This window comes from Palaemon carinicauda, chromosome 35 (assembly GCF_036898095.1).
Source record: "Palaemon carinicauda isolate YSFRI2023 chromosome 35, ASM3689809v2, whole genome shotgun sequence".
In the NCBI taxonomy this organism is placed as follows: Eukaryota; Metazoa; Arthropoda; class Malacostraca; order Decapoda; family Palaemonidae; genus Palaemon; species Palaemon carinicauda.
The window spans coordinates 21,743,997-21,767,279 of NC_090759.1; the positions used below are offsets into that span (position 1 = coordinate 21,743,997).

Here is a 23,283-nt window from a genome sequence, read left to right on the forward strand (position 1 = left end):
TCCAGCAATCTTTTTTTTTCCCCATCCCGGTTTTCTTTGCCAAAACAGAGGGAATTGGCTTTTCACCAACCATTATCTACTGGAGACCAGGCTTCATGAACTAACAAATTGCTTTTTGAAAAAAAAAACTACAAAATAGGTTCATTTACATATCATCATTGATGGAAAGTGACGAGTAACCTTATATTGTAATTTCTCTCTAACAATGATAATCCCTCAACAATAGGATGAATTCAAGTATCAGAAAGGAAACAAAAACTCAGAGACGAGTTGGATCTTTTTTATTACTATTATGTCTTGAATACTTTAAGAAAAGGAAAATGTAACAGAAGCATCTGTCTATTTTAATCTGTTTCTTTGGAAATACGAACCGGATTAGATGTCTTCTACTGTCTTGAGTTACAGTTCTTTTGCTTGAGGGTACACTTGGGCACACTATTCTATCTAATTTTTCTTTCTCTTGTTTTGCTATTTTTTTTTTTTTTTAGTTTGTATAGGAAATATTTATTTTAATGTTATCAATGTTCTCAAAATATTTTATTTTTCCTTGTTTCCTTTCCTCAATGGGCTGTTTTTGCCTGTTGGAGCCCTTAGGCATATAGCATCCTGTTTTTCCAACTAGGGTTGTAGCTTACCAAGTAATAATAATAATAATGATAATAATAATAATAATAATGATAATAATAATAATAATAATAATAATAATAATAATAATAATAATAATAATAATAATAATAATAATAATAATAATAGCCTACCATTTGTACGCCGCAATCCATTGCAAACTTCTCTCATTTATTATATTTTATTTTTGTTCAGGCTTCAGATGCTTCATCTTTAAAGTTTCATTTATTAATCTATTTACTAATTCTTTGCATTCTATTGACTTTGTTTAATGAATTATGCAACTGTGTTTTCTCAATAATAATAACAATAGTAACAATAATAATTTTGCATGATTTATATTCCTGTTTTAAATGCTCCTTTAGGCAGTGTGGCAAGAGTTAGCAGTTTTTAAGGATGGGTAATTTTAATAATTGATCACTTGTGTTATTAGTGTGTTGCGAGACGAGAAAATAATGTTTTCCCTGAGACGGTCTGTCGAAGCTACACAGCCAATGCATACCAACTGTAACGAGGAGGTTCTGTTGCTTGCATAATTATTAGCAATAGGCAATTCATTACACAGCGAAGATTATTCTTTACATATATTTAGAAGGTATTTGTTAGAAGTGGTGGTTTCATCTCGTCCAAAAAAGAATTGCATTTTTTTTTCTATATTTTCTAGATTCAGTTTGGGTTATTTTAAGTAAGTAAAATAGCAACTTTATTTAACAAAAGTAAACTATGAAGGGATAGTAAAAAGAAGAATTTATACAATTCACTATGTTGATATGTTTTCAAATCCTTATTGTATATTACTAACTTTGAAATTATAGAAAGAAAATCTACCTTTTATACAAATATAATCGTGGCTAAACCATATTTTGCTTTACTCTTATTAAAACTTTACAAACACTACTCTACCAAGGTTACCTAACTAACTGCACTAACTCTTTCACCCACCTTCTCTATCAGCTGAAAAGAAATATTAAGAGAACCTTCTTTTCATGATGCGTCCTAAAGATTAAAACTTGTGACACTGTTTAAAGTAAAACTCTTCAATCTGTCTTCAAATCAAGTTTGCTTAGTATTTGGGGGAAAAAATATTTGTGTTTTCCTTGTCGGAAACCTGTAATATAAGAATGACATCATTTCATTTTACGTCTATGCCAAGTGTTGTCTAGTCAACCACTCATAAAAATCGAGTCCAATATCTGAAAAGCGTAATGTTACAGAGCAAGAAGGGTCTCATCCAGTCTATCCAAAATAGAACATAAAACTTACACTTGAAACTTAAAAACGTTTGCGTCTTGTGTTTTGTCCATAATACCTAAAAAACACCGAGCAAATTATATTCTCAGCTATATCAGCTCCCTGATGGCTTTGGCGTTGAAGTTCGTTTTCCCAGAACTAACGACCCGGGCTAAAAGCCCTTGTTTAAGGGTTTCATTATTGTAACGTTCAAAGCTGATCGTATGAGGGAAATCACGCTGATGTCTGCCGTTTCATTTAGCGTCTTTTAAAGACAAATCGAGTTGAAAAATAGCAGGAAACCACAAACCCTCTTTTCTCTTTCTCTCTCACACACTCACTCTCCAGATTTTCTTTCTCTCGGTGCTATGATGCATGCAGGCATTTACATATGAATAATTCATCGCTTCCTCTCCGTGGATGGTGTGTCTGTCTCTTTGTGAAATGAAGACGAAAATTTGTCAAAAACTTCGTGTGCCTGACTGACGTGGTGATAAGAGCGGTGACATGAGTTGCCATGTGTTTGTAATTCATATCATCCTTTATCAACTTTATAGCGATAAACTCTCAAGATGATCCTTAAGTGGAGTGTGTTTATTGCACAAACAGGCTAGCCAGGGTTTCGTAAGCGTGATGCCTGGTTATAATTTTCTGGATAAAAAAAGACGAGATTTTTTTCCCGTTCTTATTGAGACCACTATAATTAAATGACGTCATGATCCTAAACATCGCGTCCACCAATCGCGCGATTTTTCGCCTACAAGCTGCCGAGTTGACAGTGTTGCTGTCTCTATATTTTCTCCGTTTGTCTGGTTTGTTACAGGAAATGTCAGTTGAAAACTACTTGATCGGTTTGAAACACCATTTTTTGTTCACAAATAAAGATCCTAAACCTAGATGGGAAAGATATCAATATAGTTGATAAGTCATCAAGCGGTTTGTCGTAGAGCGTGGTAGTCACTTGTCCTTTTTTTTTATTACTATTTTCTTTTATCGATGAAAAACTAACCGCAACAGTGCCGCCCGCCTCTTCCCGGTAACTACTATATGCATAAAATTTTAGGTAAACAATACCTTATTGCGGAAGATAAAGATCAGCGTTTGACATCCCTTGACTCGCTAATTTCCTTCTGGATGACGCCTGTAATTACCTGTACTAGGTAAACCGCAAAAATATTTTTGCAGGGCGGTAATAAGCGAAGATGGCTTGCATCGTGGTAAATTTAGTTCCATTTCCGCATTGTCTTTAATGAGACAAATAATTGGTTTAAAATTTGTTAGTATGAAGCACAATTAATTTATTTCCTGAAATTGTTTTTAGTTAGACCAGTAATTGGTTTAAAATCTGTTAATTTGAAGCACAATTAATTTATATTTATAGAAAGTGTTTTAACTTAATCAAGAATTGGTTTAAAATCTGTTAATTTCAAGAAGAATTCATTTAATTTCAAGAAATTTTTTTTAATTTGATCAAGAATTGGTTTAAAATCTGTTAATTTCAAGCACAATTCCTTTATATTTCTAGAAATTGTTTTTAATTAGGTCAAGAATTAGATTAACATCTATTAATTTGAAGCAAAATTCATTTGTATTTCTTGAAATCGTTTTAGATCAAGAATTGATTTAAATCTGTTAGTTTGAAGCATAATTCATTTATGTTTCTAGAAATTGTTTTAATTTGACCAAAAATTGGTTTAATATCTATTAATTTGAAGTACAATTCATTTATATTTCTAGAAATTGTTTTTAATTAGACAAAGAATTGGTTTAAAATCTATTATTTTTGAAGCACAATTCATTTGTTCCTAGAAATTGTCATTAATTAGACTAAGAAGTAGTTTAAAATCTATTCATTTGAAGCACAATTCATTTGCTTCTCGAAATTGTCTTTAATTAGACCAAGAATTGTTTTAAAATCTAATAATTTGAAGCACAATTCATTTAAATTGTTTTTAATTAGACAAAGAATTGGTTTAAAATCTATTAATTGAATCAAAATTCATTTGTTTCTAAAAATTGTTTTTAATCGGGCCAGTAATTGGTTTGAAATCTATTAATAAGAAGCATAATTCATTTATAATTCTCGAAATTGTTTTTAATTAGACCAAGATTTGGTTTAAAATCTATTAATTGAAGTATAATTCATTAATGTTTCTAGAAAATGTCTTTAATTAAGTCAAGAATTGGTTTAAAATCTGTTGATTTGAAGCATAATTGATTTCTATTTCTAGAAATTGTTTTTAATTAGATCAAGAATTGGTTTAAAATCTAATAATTTGAAGCACAATTCATTTATATTTCTAGCAATTGTTTTTAATTAGATCAATGATTTGTTAAAAAATCTGTTAATTTGAAGCACAATTCATTTATATCTCTAGAAATTGTTTTTAATTACATCAAAAATTTGTTTAAAATCTGTTAATTTGAAGTACATTTCATTTATATTTCTAGAAATTGTTTTTAATTAGACCAAGTTTTTTTATTTAAAATCTATTAATTAAAGCACAATTCATTCATGTTTCTAAAAAATTGTTTTTAATTAGACCAAGATTTGGTTTAAAATCTATTAATTGAAGCAGAATTCATTCATGTTTCTAAAACTTGTTTTTAATCAGACCAATAATTGGTTTAAAATATATTGGTATGAAGCATAATTCATTCATATTTCTTGAAATTGTTCTTTAGACCAAGAATTCGTTTAAAATCTAATAATTTGAAGCATAATTCATTTATATTTCTAGAAAATGTCTTTCATTAGACCAAGAATTGGTTTAAATTCTGTTAATTTGATGTAAAATTCATTCAAGTTTCTATAAATTGTCTTTAATCAGCCCAAGAATTGGTTTAAAATCTATTAATTTGAAGCATGATTTATTTATGTTTCTAAAAATTGTCTTTAATGGAACCAGGAATTATTTTTAAATCTATTAATTTCGAGTCAATTCATTTTATGTTTCTGGAAATTGCCCGAGTTCAATCTAGCGGAAAATGAATTCAGTGCTTTAACGGTTTTAGAAGTTAACTAAACTTGTAAGATAAGTTTTCCAGAGAAGCATTTGTATTTGTTTTGTCTCTCTTTCTTTGTTCGAGTCCTTATCCCCTACGTTTGAGCGTTTTATGGTTTGTGTTGACGTCTGTATCAATTATTGTTTAGGTTGTGTTGTTTGAGTCATTATCCCTATTTCTGAGTATTTGTGAAGTTTTCATCTGCACATATTTTTTTCTGAAGTCTTTTTGTCTAATGGTTTTATCCGTCATACCTTCTCCATTACTTTTTATATGTATAACCTTTTGTATCTGTTGTATTATTCGAGTCTCTATCCTTATTTCTGAGTATTTTGTACAGTGTTCATCTCTCTCTCTCTCTCTCTCTCTCTCTCTCTCTCTCTCTCTCTCTCTCTCTCTCTCTCTCTCTCTCTCTATATATATATATATATATATATATATATAAATATATATATATATATATGTATATATATATATATATATATATATATATATATATATATATATATATATATATATATATATATATATATTGTGTGTGCTAAATGTTTAGTCTGCCATAACTTGATGTTTGTATTGTTGAAGTTTTTATCTTATTTCGGTGTTTGTTTTTCCATTTTTACCAATCATTTCGAGTATGTGAGATGTTGATATTTTCACCGTATTTTTTCAGATCATCCGTTTTGTTAGCGTCTGTTCATGTGTCCGTCTGCAGGTGTGCTATGCGCTGAGTCACTAGAAGATTTCACGGCCATAATTTCCGATTAAGCGCTTGTTACTCGAGCAGCTACTATATTGCATCGCTCCTCGAGTTTTATTGTTCATTCTGTACACTCCTTTGTCTGACCATTCCTTTTTCATTAGTCCTTTTGTCATAAATACAACCTCTCTCTCTCTCTCTCTCTCTCTCTCTCTCTCTCTCTCTCTCTCTCTCTCTCTCTCTCTCTCTCTATATATATATATATATAATATATATATATATATATATATATATATATATATATATATATATATATATATATGTATGTATGTATATATATACAAATATATATGTATAAATACATATATATATATATATATATATATATATATATATATATATATATATACATATACATATACATATATATATTTATACTGTATATACAAAAACAACAAATGCAGCCGTTTCTAGTTCAGTGCAGGACAAAGACCTCAGACATGCCAATTCATGTATAATATATGGCCAGTTTTCATCACCACGCTAGCCAGTGCGGATTAGTGATGGTGGGGGATTTTTGCATGATCACTCACAACAAACCAAACTAGTATGGGTGGCCCTGTCTAGTATGTTAAAAATGGCATTGTTCCAGAAGCAAATCATATCCCTTCCATTTTCATGCTGTATATGAAAATATGAATCCATTTTAATGATCGTGTCGTCGTCTCGCAGCTTCTGATGCACGTTCCTCCCCGATGCCTTCTTTGTTGCTTGATCATTCATTTCCGCCTTTGTTTCCATCTCTTCTCATTCTCCTTCCCTTGCCATCATTATCATTACCAAGGAGAGCTATTTTTAATGGATGCAATTGCCATTGGAACCTCAGAGCTGAAAGCAACTTCTCTTCTCTCGTCTCCCCTCCCACTCCTTACCCTCCCTTTTAGAAATAAAATCGTGTGATCTCGCTGTCGTTCCTTTTCAAATATTAACAAGAGAGCAAAAGCGAGTAAAAGAAAGGGGGAGAGCTCATTTCGAAGATGACTCTCTCTCTCTCTCTCTCTCTCTCTCTCTCTCTCTCTCTCTCTCTCTCTCTCTCTCTCTCTCTCTCTCATCGAGCATGACGGTGAAACGAGCAAAAATATTTGGCCCCGAATGCAAAATCTCAGATCTTTCTCTGGTTAGTGTTTCGCTCCCATGAACACCATATCTCCCTCATTCTCACTCTCCCATAGCTCCGCAAAATTCTATTTCTTCCCCATTCCGTCTTCTCCTCTGCACCATTTATGGCGAGACCAGGGCTGGATTGGGATACGAGCGAGATAGGTGATAGGTGGTCCCAGTTTTGTACCTGTAATTAGCTAAATTACCTGACGGGTACCGGACGTTTTGTGATGTTATCGATACGCCAGCTAGAGTGATTATGACAGCAGATGATGACCTTCTCCTCCCCCTCTTTCCCCCTTCCCCCAACGTCTCTCCTCACAACTCTTATACAAAAGGCGGGATGGCCAGCATTTGCTTTTGTTTTCGACCGGTGTGTAATTTCCAGGGATCTTACGCCCATGATTTTTATGCCGCTGTGTGTTTTGTGTGCTTATGTCCGGCTGCTTGCAATCGTTGGAGTCGATTCTTTTCTCTTTCGCCAGAGGTGGGCTGTGGTTGTTGCAAGTTGTGGGATATGAATCAAGGTTTTTTTTTTTCTTCAATTGGAAGGTGCAGTTAGTCAAGTACGCACCTTTTGTGTGGTACAAAGATTGGCTCATATATGATGGGTCCGTCGATGGCTTCCCAACCAGCCCACTCAGCTGCCGTCTGCTGGGATCAAGAAAAGATTTGGCTAGCAATCTTTTTGCGAGTATGCATATACAGACAGACAGACAGGATTGCGTTGCATGTCATTTAAAATCGTTGTTCTTTAGTAGTAAAATTTACTGACTGCATGTATTGGTTTTTCATGATTTTGTCCCCGGCGTTTTTAAGCATCGAAACACATCTGGACGAAGTTTTATAAAATACACATTTTGCCCCTTAGAATGGGCGGAACCATAAGGGTAAAGCCTCCTGGTACTTAGCAGTCTTCGGTGATGTAGTTTTGCTAGTTTTATGCCGTTTTATTGACCCCCGGTTGATGCTGATGACTTCCCATTTGAGGCGCGTGGTACTCGGCAGGCTGGAAATTGAATTCAAAAAGCTTGGAAATGGAATCAACGAACATTGAGAATGGAATTCACGAAGCTTGAAATTCGAATCCATGAATCTTGAGAATGGAATCCACGAACCTTGGGAAGCTTTGAAATCGAATACATGAATCTTGAGAATGGAATCCACGAAGCTTTGAAATCGAATCCATGAATCTTGAGAATTGAATCCACGAAGCTCTGACATCGAATCCATGAATCTTGAGAATGGGATCCATGAATCTTGAGAACGGAAGCCACGGATCTTGAGAACGGAACCTACTAATCTTGAGAATGGAATCCACTAATCTTGAGAATGGAATCCACGAAGCTTGCAAATCGAATCCATGAATTTTGTGAATTGAATCCACGAAGCTTAGAAATCGAATCCATGAATCTTGAGAATGGAATCCACGAAGCTTGAAAATCGAATCCATGAATCTTGAGAATGGAATCCACGAAGCTTTGAAATCGAATCCATGAATCTTGAGAATGGAATCCACGAAGCTTTGAAATCGAATCCATGAATGTTAAGAATGGAATCTATGAATCTTGAGAACGGAAGCCACGGATCTTGAAAACGGAATCCACGAATCTTGAGAATGGAATCCACAGAGTTTTGAAATCAAATCCATGAATCTTGAGAATTGAATCCACGAAGCTTGGAAATCGAATCCATGAATCTTGAGAATGGAATCCACGAAGCTTTGAAATCGAATCCATGAATCTTGAGAATGGAATCCACGAAGCTTTGAAATCGAATCCATGAATCTTGAGAATGGAATCCACGAAGCTTTGAAATCGAATCCATGAATGTTGAGAATGGAATCTATGAATCTTGAGAACGGAAGCCATGGATCTTGAAAACGGAATCCACGAATCTTGAGAATGGAATCCACAGAGTTTTGAAATCAATTCCATGAATCTTGAGAATTGAATCCACGAAGCTTGGAAATCGAATCCATGAAACTTGAGAATGGAATCCTCGAAGCTTTGCAATGGAATCCACGAATCTTGAGAATGGAATCCGCAAAGCTTTTAAATCGAATCCATGAATCATGAGAATGGAATCCATGGAGCTTGGAAATCGAATCCATGAATCTTGAGAATTGAATCCACGAAGCTTGGAAATCGAGTCCATGCATCTTGTGAATGGAATCCATGAATCTTGTGAACGTAAGCTACGGATCTTGAGAACAGAATCCACGAATCTTGAGAATGGAATCCACGAAGCTTGGAAATGGAATCCATGAATCTTGAGAATTGAATCCACGAAGCTTCCAAATCTAATACATAAATCTTGATAGTGGAATCTAGGTAGCTTGGAAATCAAATCCATGAATCTTGAGAATGGAATCTATGAAGCTTGGGAATCAAATCCATGAATATTGAGAATGGAGTCCACGAAGCTTTGAAATCGAATCCAAGAATCTTGAGAATAGATTCCACGAAGCTTGGAAATCGAATCCATGAATCTTGAGAATGGGATCCACGAATCTTGAGAACGGAATCCACGAATCTTGAGAATGGAATCCACGAACCTTTGAAATCGCATCTTTGAATCTTGAGAATGGAATCCACGAATCTTGAGAATGAAATCCACTAAGCTTTGAAATAGACTCCATGAATCTTAAGAACGGAATCCACGAATCTTGAGAATGAAATCCACTAAGCTTTGAAATAGACTCCATGAATCTTAAGAACGGAATCCACGAATCTTGAGAATGAAATCCACTAAGCTTTGAAATAGATTCCATGAATCTTAAGAACGGAATCCACGAATCTTGAGAACGGAATCCACGGTGCTTGGAAATTAAATCCATGAATCTTGAGAATGGAATCCACGAAGCTTTGAAATCGAGTCCATGAATCTTGAGAATGGAATCCACGAAGCTCGGAAACTGAATCCACGAAGCTTGGAAATCGAATCTATGAGTCTTGAGAATAGAATTTTCAAAGCTGGGAAATGGATTCATTGAATCTTGAGAAGAATCCACTGAGATTTGAAATCATATCCATGAATTTTGTGAATGGAAATCACGAAGCTTGGAAATCGAATCCATGAATCTTAAGAACGGAATCCATGTAGTTTGGAAATCGAGTCCATGAATCTTGTGAATGGAATCCATGAAGCTTTGAAATCGAATCCATGAATCTTGAGAACGGAATCGAAGAATCTTGAGAATGGAATCCACGAAGCTTTGAAATTGAATCTTGAGAATTGAATCCACGAGGCTTTGAAATCAAGTCTGTGTATCTTGTGAATTGAATCCATGTAGCTTGGAAATCGAATCCATGAATCTTGAGAATGGAATCCACGAAGCTTTGAAATAGAGTTCATGAATCTTGAGAATGGAATCCACGAAGCTTGAAATTCGAGTCCATGAATCTTGAGAACGGAATCCTCGAAGCTTTGAAATCGAGTCCATGAATCTTGAGAATTGAATCCACGAACCTTGCAAATCGAGTCCATGAATCTTGAGAACGGAATCTACGAAGCTTGGAAATGGAATCCATGAATCCTGATATTGGAATCCATTAAGCTTGGAAATCGAGTCCATGAATCTTGAGAACGGAATCCATGAAGCTTGGAAATCGAGTCCATCAATCTTGAGAATGGAATCCACGAAGCTTTGAAGTCGAGGAGTTCATGAATCTTGCGAATGGAATCTACGAAGCTTTGAAATCAAATCCATGAATCTTAAGAATGGAAGCCACAAAGCTTTAAAATCTAATCCATGAACCTTGAGAACGGAATCCACAAATCTTGAGAATAGAATCCACGAAGCTTGGAAATTGAATTCATGAGTGTTGAGAACGGAATCCACGAATCTTGAGAACGGAATCCTCAAATCTTGAGAATAGAATCCACGAAGCTTGGAAATTGAATTCATGAGTGTTGAGAACGGAATCCACGAATCTTGAGAACGGAATCCTCAAATCTTGAGAATAGAATCCACGAAGCTTGGAAATCAAATCCACGAATCTTGAGAATGAAATCCACGAAGCTTGGAAGTTGAATCCATGAATCTTGAGAATGGAATCCACGAAGCTTGGAAGTTGAATCCATGAATCTAGAGAAAGGAATCCATGAATCTTGAGAACGGAATCCACGAATCTTGAGAATGGAATCCACGAAGCTTGGAAATGGAATCCACTAATCTTGAGGGAATCCATAAATCTTGAGAATGGAATCCAGGAATCCTGGAAGTCGAATCCAAGAATCATCTGAATGGAATCCACGATGCTTGGAAATCAAATCCATGAATCTTGAGAATGGCATCCATGATGCTCTGGAATCGAATACAGGAAGCATTGGAATCGAATCCATAGATTTTTGGGAATGAAATCCATGAAGCTTTGGAATCAAATCCAGGAAGCTCACTCGAACCGAGTGTCCTACCACCAAAATTGAAATATACAATTCAGGATGCCAGAGAATTCTATATCAATCAATCAATCAACCATTTATTTGTTATTTTCGATTGGTATATAAAACTTTACCCACGCTTTAAAGAGTTTAGACTGTTGTTGCCATTATTTCTTCCTGTGAATTACTCTCCTTGTTGAGAGTATCGTATTTTTATTTATCGAATGAAAGAAGAGTTTGGTTCATTTCATATTTTTAATATTTCGAATTTAGACTAAAGGTGAATAATTAGAGAAAAAAAAATGCTTTTATACGTTTCTTTTTCCAGCTGGATATCTCTAGAATCGTATCACATTATGTATGTATGATTTTTGGACTTTTTTTTTTTTTTTTATTAGGAAGATATTGTGACCCGTTAATTAAAGATTTAACCTAAATATTATCTTTCCCTGCCCCCCGATTCTATATATGTGTTACTGTGATCGAGTCTTGTTCGCTTTATTTTTTTTTTTTTTTCTTTTTTTTTTTTTTTTTTTTTTTTTTTTTAGGAAGATATTGTGACCCGATAATTAAAGATTTAACCTAAGTATTATCTTTCCCTGCCCCCGATACTATATATGTGTTACTGTGATCGAGTCTTGTTCGCTTTTTTTTTTTTTTTTTTTTTTTTTTTTTTTTTTTTTTTTTTTTTTTTTAGGAAGATATTGTGACCCGATAATTAAAGATTTAACCTAAGTATTATCTTTCCCTGCCCCCGATACTATATATGTGTTACTGTGATCGAGTCTTGTTCGCCTCGTAGTAAAGACTTAAAAGTAGAATTCTCTGCAAATTAGACACTGATATGTGTTTGATTTGTACCACAGTTCACACACGCACACACATTCCTAATATTAATCAAAGGCATTGTGGAAAAAAATCCTGTGCTCACCAGGGCTCGAACCTGGGACCTTCTGTGTGTTAGACAGATGTGATAACCACTACACCATGAGCACCACGTAAGAAACCGCCAAGACTTGTCCACCAAATCTCTCTCTCTCTCTCTCTCTCTCTCTCTCTCTCTCTCTCTCTCTCTCTCCCCGTTACATAAATAAAGTTTGTGCCTAGTATTTTATGTTTACAAAAGGATGATTTTCTTTTTTCTTTTTTTGTATAAGTGTTGGGACTATAATTTTGTCACATTTACTTTCAACAGTAACAGACATATGATTTGTGTGTTTCTATTAGTTTTAATATTTCTGATAATTGATTTATGCATTCCTTATGGTTGTTAATTGAGTGGTCATATCGTATACTAGCGTTACAGCAGTCACGGTCATTGATGCCGTGATGATACCTTCATTAGCTTTGTGTGAGGGAGAAATATTGTCATCATTAACTAATATTAGGATAATTTACACCGTGAGAAATACGACCTCATTTATTAGTATATAAATGAGAATATGTAGACGCGCCTGCCCGCTCGCAAACTACCTGACCACACCCATTTTGTCCAAAGGATGATTTTTCCTTTTTATATGATACTAAAAATGAGACTATAATTACAATGAATACATAATTATCCACATTACGGTGATTACAGGAAAAAGGGATATTTTTTTTTTTTTTTTTTTTTTTTTGGCTATCATAATACACAAAAGGGGGCGTAATTTAGAATTTACAGCTTTCTCCCCAGACGTCCTGTCCTAAAGTTGATTTATGAGGCTAAAAATTTCGATTCTGCCAGTGATACTTTTTTAACGTTTTCTTCTCACTCCTTTCTACGATTCCTTTTTATTTGCTTTTTTTTATCATTTTTCTTTGCTTCATTTACACTCGGTGATGTTTTTCATATTAATGTTTCACTGGTAATTAGAAGTGTAATTGTTTTATGTAAATTTTCTAAAAATTTTATTTTATTTTTATACCTTATGTTAATGTTTCTCGCAAGTTTCCGGGATATCAGGAACATTGTTTACCTTTTTTTTTTAGTAATTAGATGGTTGATTGAAGTTTCTCTCTCTCTCTCTCTCTCTCTCTCTCTCTCTCTCTCTCTCTCTCTCTCTCTCTCTCTCTCTCTCTCTCTCTCTCTCTCTCTCTCAATTTGGGTCTTCGTGGAGCTTTTTAGAATATATTTTATAATATTTGCTTATTCGGACATTTACTGTCTTGACCATTCTTTTAACATCGTTGCTACTTTTCCATTGTTTGCAATATCGGTAGTCCTTACGAATCACCACTGTTAGGGCTTAGTTTAATAATATTATTTTTCCTACCCAAGCTGCAAGCTCAGTACCGAAAGAAGATAGAGAAATAACGAATAAACTATACAGTATGATAAAGAAATTATAAAAAAATACAAGATATCTCTGGATCAGTACCAATTTTAAAAGTAGATCCGTTATTTTAAAAGTAGATCCGTCATATATAAATTATGAAACTGTTTTACCTTTTTATTTTCTCTCTAAGAAACGTAGGGTTACTTGCATTTGTGTGCTTGTTTCACGGTTTTTTTTTTCAGCAGCATCTATAACTTCTCACTACTTTCTCGTCGTATTCTCTTATCAGAATCAAATTTAGTTTTACTTGTGCTGTTTTCTTATAACCATCGCTGATAAAAGCTACTATACTAAACTCTGTTGCTATCCATACAAATATTACTTCATTCTGTTGTGAAGCTTGTTTTTGCATTAGCCTTCCTAGTCTGACAGTAGATATCCATAACTGTTACATTCAATATGTAAAGCGAAGGTACTGCGATCTGCATTTATTTATTCATTTATTTATTTATTCATTTTTTGCATCTTTCGAGTATGACGTTAAATATGCATTGTAAATATCCGTGTGTCGTTATTCAGGAAATATAAAAGAATAAAGAAAATTCCATATTCTAATAGTAAATGTTTATTATGTCTAATCTTGGACCGGGCTTTTCTTCTCTTGCGCATTCTCGACCCGTAGACTTTGCTCGTCTTAATTCGTGTCTTTAATGAATTCGCTTTTCCAAATAATTTGATATCCATATTCACTTTTACTTGTATTATTATATATCATTAGGCTGCCCTTGTAAATTGTTTGTTAATGTGGCCAAGTAAATACCTTAAATTTTACTCTAAGGCATTCACTTTGACTGAACTATGCTCTTAATTCAGTTTTTTATTATCAGTATTGTTGTTATTGGTAAGAAGCTCATATTCTTAAGGAATGAGCTAATACAAGGTAAAGCTATATTAAGATTCCACAGAATATAGTAACTATAAAAAATCTATGAAGAAGGAACATCAGTATTACACATATAGCAGATAGCAAGGAACAAAAATACGTTTAATGTATGACAATAAACTAATAATAACAAATGCGAAATAAAAATATGCTTTTGATGACTAATAATTGATGAACTTTAATTTATATAACAAACCAATCAAACAAACCACAGTGAGTAGACAGGTAATTTGAAATGTATAAGCAAAGGGCAGTGGATATGAGTATTCTGTGTTTGTATGAAGTTGAAGAACTCAAACCTAAGACCAAGAAAGGCTATGGGACAGACTCAAGTTTTGTGAATAAAGGCTGTATGGACACCATGCGTCATAAGGCCACTTAATCTGCACCTGGAATGATTTGAGCCGTCACAAATAGCAGCACAGATAATAAAGTTAACCATGCAAACTTGGAAATGTAGTAGATAGACCTGGAGTGATAATTGATCAATGAAATAGTAAGTGTAATAATGGATTTTGAAATAATCACATGGATTATTGTAATTTTGTTTCCTTTGATCACTCCACCAGTTAACTTAGCAGTTTTTATTATTCTCTGTCCCTCACAATACTCGAATGTGTCTCATAAAACTTTTTCATTGTGTTTTTACTGTATCATAGATTGCGGGTTTGCTCGTAATGCAAGTCGGCAAATGTTATTCACCCTCGTCCCCCCCCCCCCTCCCGAGTCTTTTTACTTAGCCAATTTTCTTACAGTCATTGGTTCTCCTTTTGCGCACCAGATCGTCGTTCCGTCTGCAGTCATTCTTAGCAAAGCGGCCATAAATCTCTTGCCAGCAACGGAATTTCCGCTGGGAAAGGCGGAAACAATTAATTACGACGATATGATATGCTCATAAAACGATGTTTAAGAACAAGTAATTATGCAGTCTTTTGTAGTAGCCCGTGACGTTTGAGATGATGAGAATGATGCTGATGATGATGATGATGATAAATGCGGTAGTTACGATAGTGATGATGCCTGCAATCCTTCCCAATATTATACTCTCTATCATTCTCCCTTCCCTCATTTTTTTATCTTTCTTTCCCTCTTCAGTAGAGGCACTTCGTTGAGGGACATAATATTTTCTATGGAATTATGTTGTCGAGAGTTTGTGGAAGGGGGACGCATAATCTAAACCCTTTCTTTGGATGTTTAACGTCAGGAATTTGAAGGGAAATGCGAGTTATTTTTCATATTAGGTTGGATTAGAGTCTGATTGACTGATCCCGAAATGTCACGCATGGCAACGCTTACGTGTTCCGTCGGTTGAGCCTGATATCGATGCAGAAGATTAAGATAGGCGAAATTATCTGTAAATTTATTAGAAGTCTGAAGAGGAGGAAAGGTTGTATTTAACTTTGTTTCTTTTATAGGAGAATGATTGTTTGCTCGGTAATGTTGTTATTATTATTATTATTATTATTATCATTATTAACAACTAGCTACAACCTAGCGAGAAAAGCAGGATGCTACGACCCCAGTGGCTCCAACATGGAAAAATAGCCCAGTGAGGAAAGAAAATAAGGAAACTAAATAAACTACAGGAGAAGTAACGAACAATTAAAATGGACTATTGTAAGAACAATACCAACATTAGAATAAATATTTCATATATTATACACTAAAAACTTCAAAGAAACAAGAGGAAGGGAAAAGAAGATAGAATAGTGCCAGTCAAGATTCTTCAATAATCTCTGACAGGATTAATATAGCCTGAAATATGAATGCCTTAATTAAACTGGATCTTTTGCAGTCAAAAAGTCTTGAAAGAAAAATTGTTTTTTTTTTTTTTTAAATTAAAGCGATGAATAAAGCTTGTAATAAAGTTGACCTTTTGCATTTCATATTCTTTGGGAAAAGTATTCTAGCAATTTATATGTTAAGTGAGTTTCAATAAATACTACACCTAGAAGCTAATGCTATGAATCACTTTGTCTGTCTGTTGCCAGGATTGCATGAATACTAGAACAAAGATTCCAAAGAATCTTTACATAAGTATTCATTGTATTTTGGGGAACAGTTTATTGTTGAGAGAGATCCAGAATTTTGAATTATCCTATTGTCGTCACTGAAGATTTTAGAGGTTGGCAGTTTTCTCCAGTTTTTAAATCAAAAAAAGAAAAAAGAAAATATGATGCCGAGCATTTGGATAACATTAGGCCTACTAGATGTAATTAGAAAGCTTTGAGCCTCAGACTTTAATTTCTCGTTGTGTATTATACAGAAGTTTGTTTTCATCATTTTTATATTTATTTTGCAAATGAAAAAAAAAATCCTGTGAAGTAAATTTATCATATTTCTTCTTTCCATATAAAGAGGCTGTTGTTCGGGATAAAATGTTTAAGAGGAAACAAGTAAGAAACCCCCTATTGTTACAGTCCTTAGCTTAGATAAGGAGAAGGTTGAGGAAACATTAATGCTCAAAATTGTAAGATACAACCATTACTGAAACCTACATCGGAACTTGAAAGTCATATGTGGATAACAGTGTGTCAAATGGAAGACTGCATGTCATTGGGAAGGAAGAAAATAAGCCATTTTGAGACAAGATGCTGTGATAAATCAAACAAAAACAAATATACCATAACTAGATGTTAAAGACTTTATAAGTTTAGTAGTCAAGTTAGTGTTGTAATTTGTATGTGTATAAGGGAAACAAATTAAATGGGATGAGGGTTGTTGTTGTTGTGTTTTTTTATTTATTTATTTATTTATTTATTTTTTAGTTGCTGTTGGAGTCAAGGTAGTGGTGTGTTTTGAGTAATTTTGTATTGCTCTGGAAGAATAGATTGATAAAAAGAGGAAAATAATGTTGAAAGAAAAGGAATTATGGAAAAGGTTAACCAAATAGAATGCATTATTATTATTATTGTTTATTAATATTATTACTATTATTATTATTATTATTATTATTATTATTATTATTATTATTACTTGCTAGTCTACAACCCTAGTTGGAAAAGCTGAATGCTATAAGACCAGGGGCTCCAACAGGGTAAATAGCCCTGTGAGGAAAGGAAACAAGGAAAAATGAAATATCTTGCAAACAGTAACAACATTGAAATAGATATTTCTTAAATAAACTATAAAACTTTAACAAAACCAGAGGAAGAGAAATGAGGTAGAATAGTGTGCCCGAGTGTGCCCTCAAGCAAGAGATCTCTAACCCAAGACAGTGGAAGACCATGGTACAGAGGTTATGGCGCTACCCAAGACTAGAGAACAATGGTTTGATTTTGGAGTGTCCTTCTCCTAGAAGAGCTGCCGACCAAAAGAGTCTCTTCTACCCTTACCAAGAGAAAGTAGACACTGAACAATTTCAGTGCAGTAGTTAACCCATTGGGCGAAGAAGAATTACAGATGTTAGAAGGAATTCCCCATGCGCATATGTATGAATAGATATGTTTCCACACACACAAACATATATGTATATATGTATGTATTTATATATATGTATATATATGTATATTTTATATATATATATATATATATATATATATATATATATATATATATATATATATATATATATATATATATAGATATAGATATAGATATAGATATATGTAATATGTTACGGTCATTTTGGAAAATTGGTCAGTTTACAAAATGCCCGGCCATTATGCAAAAAGACCAAATTCGTGGTCACTTTGCAAAATGACCTAAATATCTCGACATTTTGCAAAAGGGCCAAGATATTGGTCCATTTACAAAATCATCAGTATCATCGTTGGTAAGGTTTCAGAATGTCCAATCAGCAAGTAACTAACCTAACCTAACCTACTTGCTGATTGGACATTTTGTAACCTTACCAACGATGATACTAATGATTTTGTAAATGGACCAAAATCTTGGCCCTTTTGCAAAATGTCGAGTTATTTAGGTCATGTTGCAAAGTGACCACGAATTTGGTCTTTTTGCATAATGGCCGGGCATTTTGTAAAATGACCAATTTTCCAAAATGGCCGTAATATATTTTGTATATATATATATATATATATATATATATATATATATATATATATATATATATAGATTTGTATATATACAAATATCTATCTATCTAGGTATCATATCCTCGACGTGGGCTGTCAATTGCCCCCACCTGGTCCTGTCTCTAGCTCTGTATAAATTGTCCAGGTGGTTCATCCTCATTTGCATCCTCCAGTAAGCTGTCCAAAAACTTTTTCCTTTGTCGGCATCTCCCCTCTATCTTTCCAGTAAGACTCAAAAGTTCGATCTTTTCTCCTATTACATGTCCCAGAAATTCCATCTGCCTCCTTATCACTTTTAGAAGTGATATCACGATTCACTCTTCTCAATACCTCCTTATTTGTTACTCTCTTTGTACAAGGGGTCTTCAACATTCTTCTGTGAAACTATAGTTCCTCTGCATTTATTTTACTTTTCAAGTTCTTGTTTAATGTCCGTGTCTCTGAGCCATAAATAAGTGTGGACCATTCATATGTTTTCAGTGCTCTAACCCTTATCTGAATCTCTTATCTTGTTTGTCCGTAAGGTTTTCAGATTGTAGAATGCCTTTTTTGCTATTAGTATTTTTTCCTATTTCTTTATTACATCTTGCATTTTATATATATATATATATATATATATATATATATATATATATATATATATATATATATATTTATATATATATATATATATATATATATATATATATATATATATAAATATATATATATATATATATATATATATATATATATATATATATGTGTGTGTGTATGTGGGTGTGAATATATGTTTATAACCGCTTCACCCATTGGTACCGTGGTTATGCAAACCCGCTTCATCAGCGAGAATTGAAATTGCTTTAAATCTAGGGATACCACTAGGTCCTGTTTCCTGAAAAAAAATCTGTTGTGTGCTAATTTGTTGAATTTGTGAATATTTCACGTGGTTTTGTGGTGGGTCACTGCTTTTATTAGCAGCTGTATCCCAAAGAAGTAGTGTTGAGAAATGCGAGGTTTACACTTGAGCAACCTACTCCAGGGGGAAAGGTCTAGAACATATATATATATATATATATATATATATATATATATATATATATATATATATATATATATATATATAATCACTAACACTCGTAATTTTAATCATAAATATCAACCAAAATGGCATTTCATACCGAATTCTACCTCTGGGGATGTACAGTATTTTCACCGGAAATTCATTTATGATAAGTACTTCTGGCTGGATAAGGATTTGAACCTATACCTCTGTGTCGAAACAATGCCTTGATAGCATGATTGTTTAGAGGAGTTTGCTGGCATTGTCCCGACTCATAGGTGTAAGTTTGAATCTTTGCCCAGCCAGAAGCATAAGGAATTTCCAGTGGAAGTACATCCCCCAAAGGTAGAATTCGGAATTAAATGCCATTTTGGTTGATATTTACGTGCACATATGTATATATGTGAGTGTGCTTGGGGACGTGCATATATAAGAATTTGTGTTATTTGCTGGTCTCGCAATCACCTTGCGATGACCATCTCCCCTATATAATGAAGAACAACTTGTCTGGCTATATATATATATATATATATATATATATATATATATATATATATATATATATATATATATATATATATATATATATATATATACTGTAGATATATTGCTTTCCGGTCATCCTTAATGGCATTGTCATCGGTCCTTGCCCGTCCTACGGGAGAGGGAGAGGGGTTGTCATGCCCTGGTGAGTGAGTACCCCGAGAGGTACACTCGGAAACCACAATCTGCCACTGTTTTCCGAAACTGCCGAGATGTAGTTAGGAAAGGGGGAGTGTGGGAAGGGTTGAATCTGTGCGTGCGTGTGTATATCTAAATATTTGGACGTAATTTTTGACAGCTCGGGTACACTAGTATATACTAATGATCAGCAGCCAAGCCGCCTTATCCTCCCCAACCAGAGCCAGAGAGGGCTAAGCACTGGTTGCGAATGACTCATCATGTAGGTAGACTAATATCCATCCCCTACCCCAACCCCGAATCCCTAGCTCACAAAGACAGACTGTGGTGTTGTGGAAACTACTTTAAGGAAAGCTAGAACTCTTGACCCCAGGTTTGATTGTCCCAGACGTTTCCATAGGCTAGCGTAATGTGCACTTGCGCTTTACCCATCTTATTTAACCCCCAACTTGTTCAACACCTCTAAGCAAAATTATGTCCTATTCATGTTGCATGGGTTCAAGCTCATTCCTTGGTGAGAAAGATGTGACAAACAAAAATTTTTTTTTTTTTTTTCAAAATATAGTTTGCTATATTGATAAATTAAAAATAAGAAACAATGGATTCTTTGTAATTAATGTTTTCCAAGAACAAGGTACATTAATGCAAATGTATATTCTTTATGTATGCTCACTGTATGTGTGCGTATGTATTCCCAGCTCTTTGCGCAAATAACGTATTCTCACAATTCATGAGATTGAAAATAGTGTTAAAAAGGAATCGATATTGTAACACCCTGCTCTATTATAGTCTATTACTGTCTCATTATATAATAAACGAAATCGTTCCGGAGGCGTATTTGAAGCATATGACTTCCGAAAGTGCCCTTGGGCGCCTGGTGAAGACCCCGAATAGTATTGCAGATGACGGGAAGCGAGGAGTTTTTGACCAATTAGTGGAACTATCCAGCGGAGCTATAATAAAACAACAGCGACAACAATCATAATAACTTTTACTGAGAAAAAACATGTATGCAAAAAAACTACGTATTTACGCTACGGACAAAAATGAAAGGGTTGCGTGCTACCGTAATTCCTTCCCTGTACCCCTGGACCCCCAATGCTGACCCATGCGGCCCCCCTCCCCAAAGATCAATTATGGGGCGTTTATAGACACAGGATCACTTGCGCTGCAGCCAATGACTTCCTTTCTTCAGTTATAATGACGCAGAGAATTATACAGTTGCCTCGGCTCGTATTTGTCGTCAAGTGATGATATGCGACGTCCGGTTTAATTTGTTCATGATTACTGTCCCCCTTTTGCGATGGGTTTGCTGTCATTCTTGTACAGTGTTTATTTTGAATTTATTTTTGAAGGTTTTCTATCCTGACATTTTTTAAGTAATACAACCAGAAGCGTGTACACCAAAAACTTAACTTAGGGAGACCTATTAATAGATTTAAGACCTACTCTATCGGAAATGGGGAAAAGAACTTAATGAATGCAAATGTAGTTTTGCGACCATTTGCAAGGGAACCACTGTTGAACCATTCTATGAAAGTTGTTAGGGGTCGATATAAATGAACCAATAATACCAGCTTTGCTGGAGTTCAAAGCTTTTAGGGTTATGAAAAAAAATTTCAATAGCGTGTGTTGAAGTTCTTTGATTAATGGAATTTTTAGTGGATTTAGGATACTCAAGCTGGAAACATTTTGGGACCACTTAATTGATAGTGTATATATATATATATATATATATATATATATATATATATATATATATATATATATATAATCATGATAATCGTCATCAGCCGTTACTAGTCCACTGCAGAACAAAGGCTGCCTCAGTTCGTTAATCCATCGTCTTCTCTTCCTCCCCCTTATTTTGCAAGCTCGAGGGACCCATTCTGTTATTCTTAATGTTTATCTATTATGTATGAAATGTATCTATCTATATGTATATAGTATATATATGTGTGTGTATAAAGATATGAAACAATTCTGGGGGGATGCAAAGAAAAAGAATAACAAAGCAAAACAATCAGAAATAATTGATGGGGAAAATAATTTAGAAAATATAATACAGATTAGAATTTCAATAATGAATTTTTGTCGTTTGATTTAAACAGTTCAAATGAACTCCCAGAAAATGCACTACTGTTGAAATTAAATGAATATTGAATAATGTTACTTCCCTCTGGAATTACTTGGTGGGGGATATTAATCCTACAATAAAAGACTTAAAAGGAAATTTTTCTGTAACACGTAACCACCGTCCAGTGATGCAGTCGTCACTTATCTTGAAACTCTTTGAAATACATCTTTTAGATATTATGGAAGAAAAAATTAGTTTTAATTCATCGCAGTTTGGGTTTAAAGAAGGAACTTCCACTAGTGATGCATACTTGCTTTTTAAGGAAATAATAAACAGATACACAAGAATGGGTGATAAAGCTTTTGGCCTGTTCATCGACCTCTCCGGGGCTTTTGATACTGTTAATCATTTCTTGTTGGGTGATAAAATGATTAAAAAAATGTTTCACCAGATATTGTTCTCCTTCTAATGAATTACTTGAGAAACCAAAGAGCAATAGTTTTATGGAATGGGAATAAAGGAAAATATTTTCATATAGACACTGGTGTTAGACAGGCAGGTATACTTTCTCCTTTTCTATTCAAATTGTATATTGACCATATTTTGGAAGAAATTGTAGAAATAGATTAAGGTTGTAAATTGGGTATATTATGCCTATGCTAATGACATTGTTTTGTTGGCTGATACCAGAGATAATTTAAGCCTATTATATGAAAATTTTAAAAAGAAAAATTGAAAAGGTGAAACTAATTATAAACACAAATAAAACAAAATGTATGATATTCAAAAGGGCGGGTTTGGCTTCAAACCCAGTGAAGGTAACTCTTGGAAATGATGAGTTGGAAGTAGTTGAGAGTTGTAAGTATTTAGGTTTTCACATTGGAAATGACTTAATGGATATTTCGGATGTCAAAGTCAGGCTAAATTCTTTTTATTCTAAATTTAATTGGCTTTTTCGAAATTTTAATGATATGTCTATTGAAGTGTTTTTATACATTCTTAATTCTTATTGTTATCCTGATTATGGAATATCTGTTTAGAATATTGGAAAAATATTAAAAAAGCAGACTTTTAAAGTGTTTGAAGTAGCTTATGGTAAGGCATTAAAGAAGATGGTTGGGTTGCCTATATGAGCAAG

At 33.9% G+C, this 23,283-nt stretch overlaps 1 long non-coding RNA gene and 1 other non-coding gene across 2 annotated transcripts in view; one reads left to right on the forward strand and one right to left on the reverse strand.

The window, feature by feature from the left end:
• The window catches only part of LOC137627405 (uncharacterized), a 907,682-nt gene that overhangs the window by 278,047 nt on the left and 606,352 nt on the right, over window positions 1-23,283 (forward strand). The window lies entirely within an intron of this gene.
• On the reverse strand, window positions 12,030-12,102 carry TRNAV-AAC (transfer RNA valine (anticodon AAC)). The gene has a single exon. It is a non-coding gene; the product is annotated as a tRNA-Val (tRNA).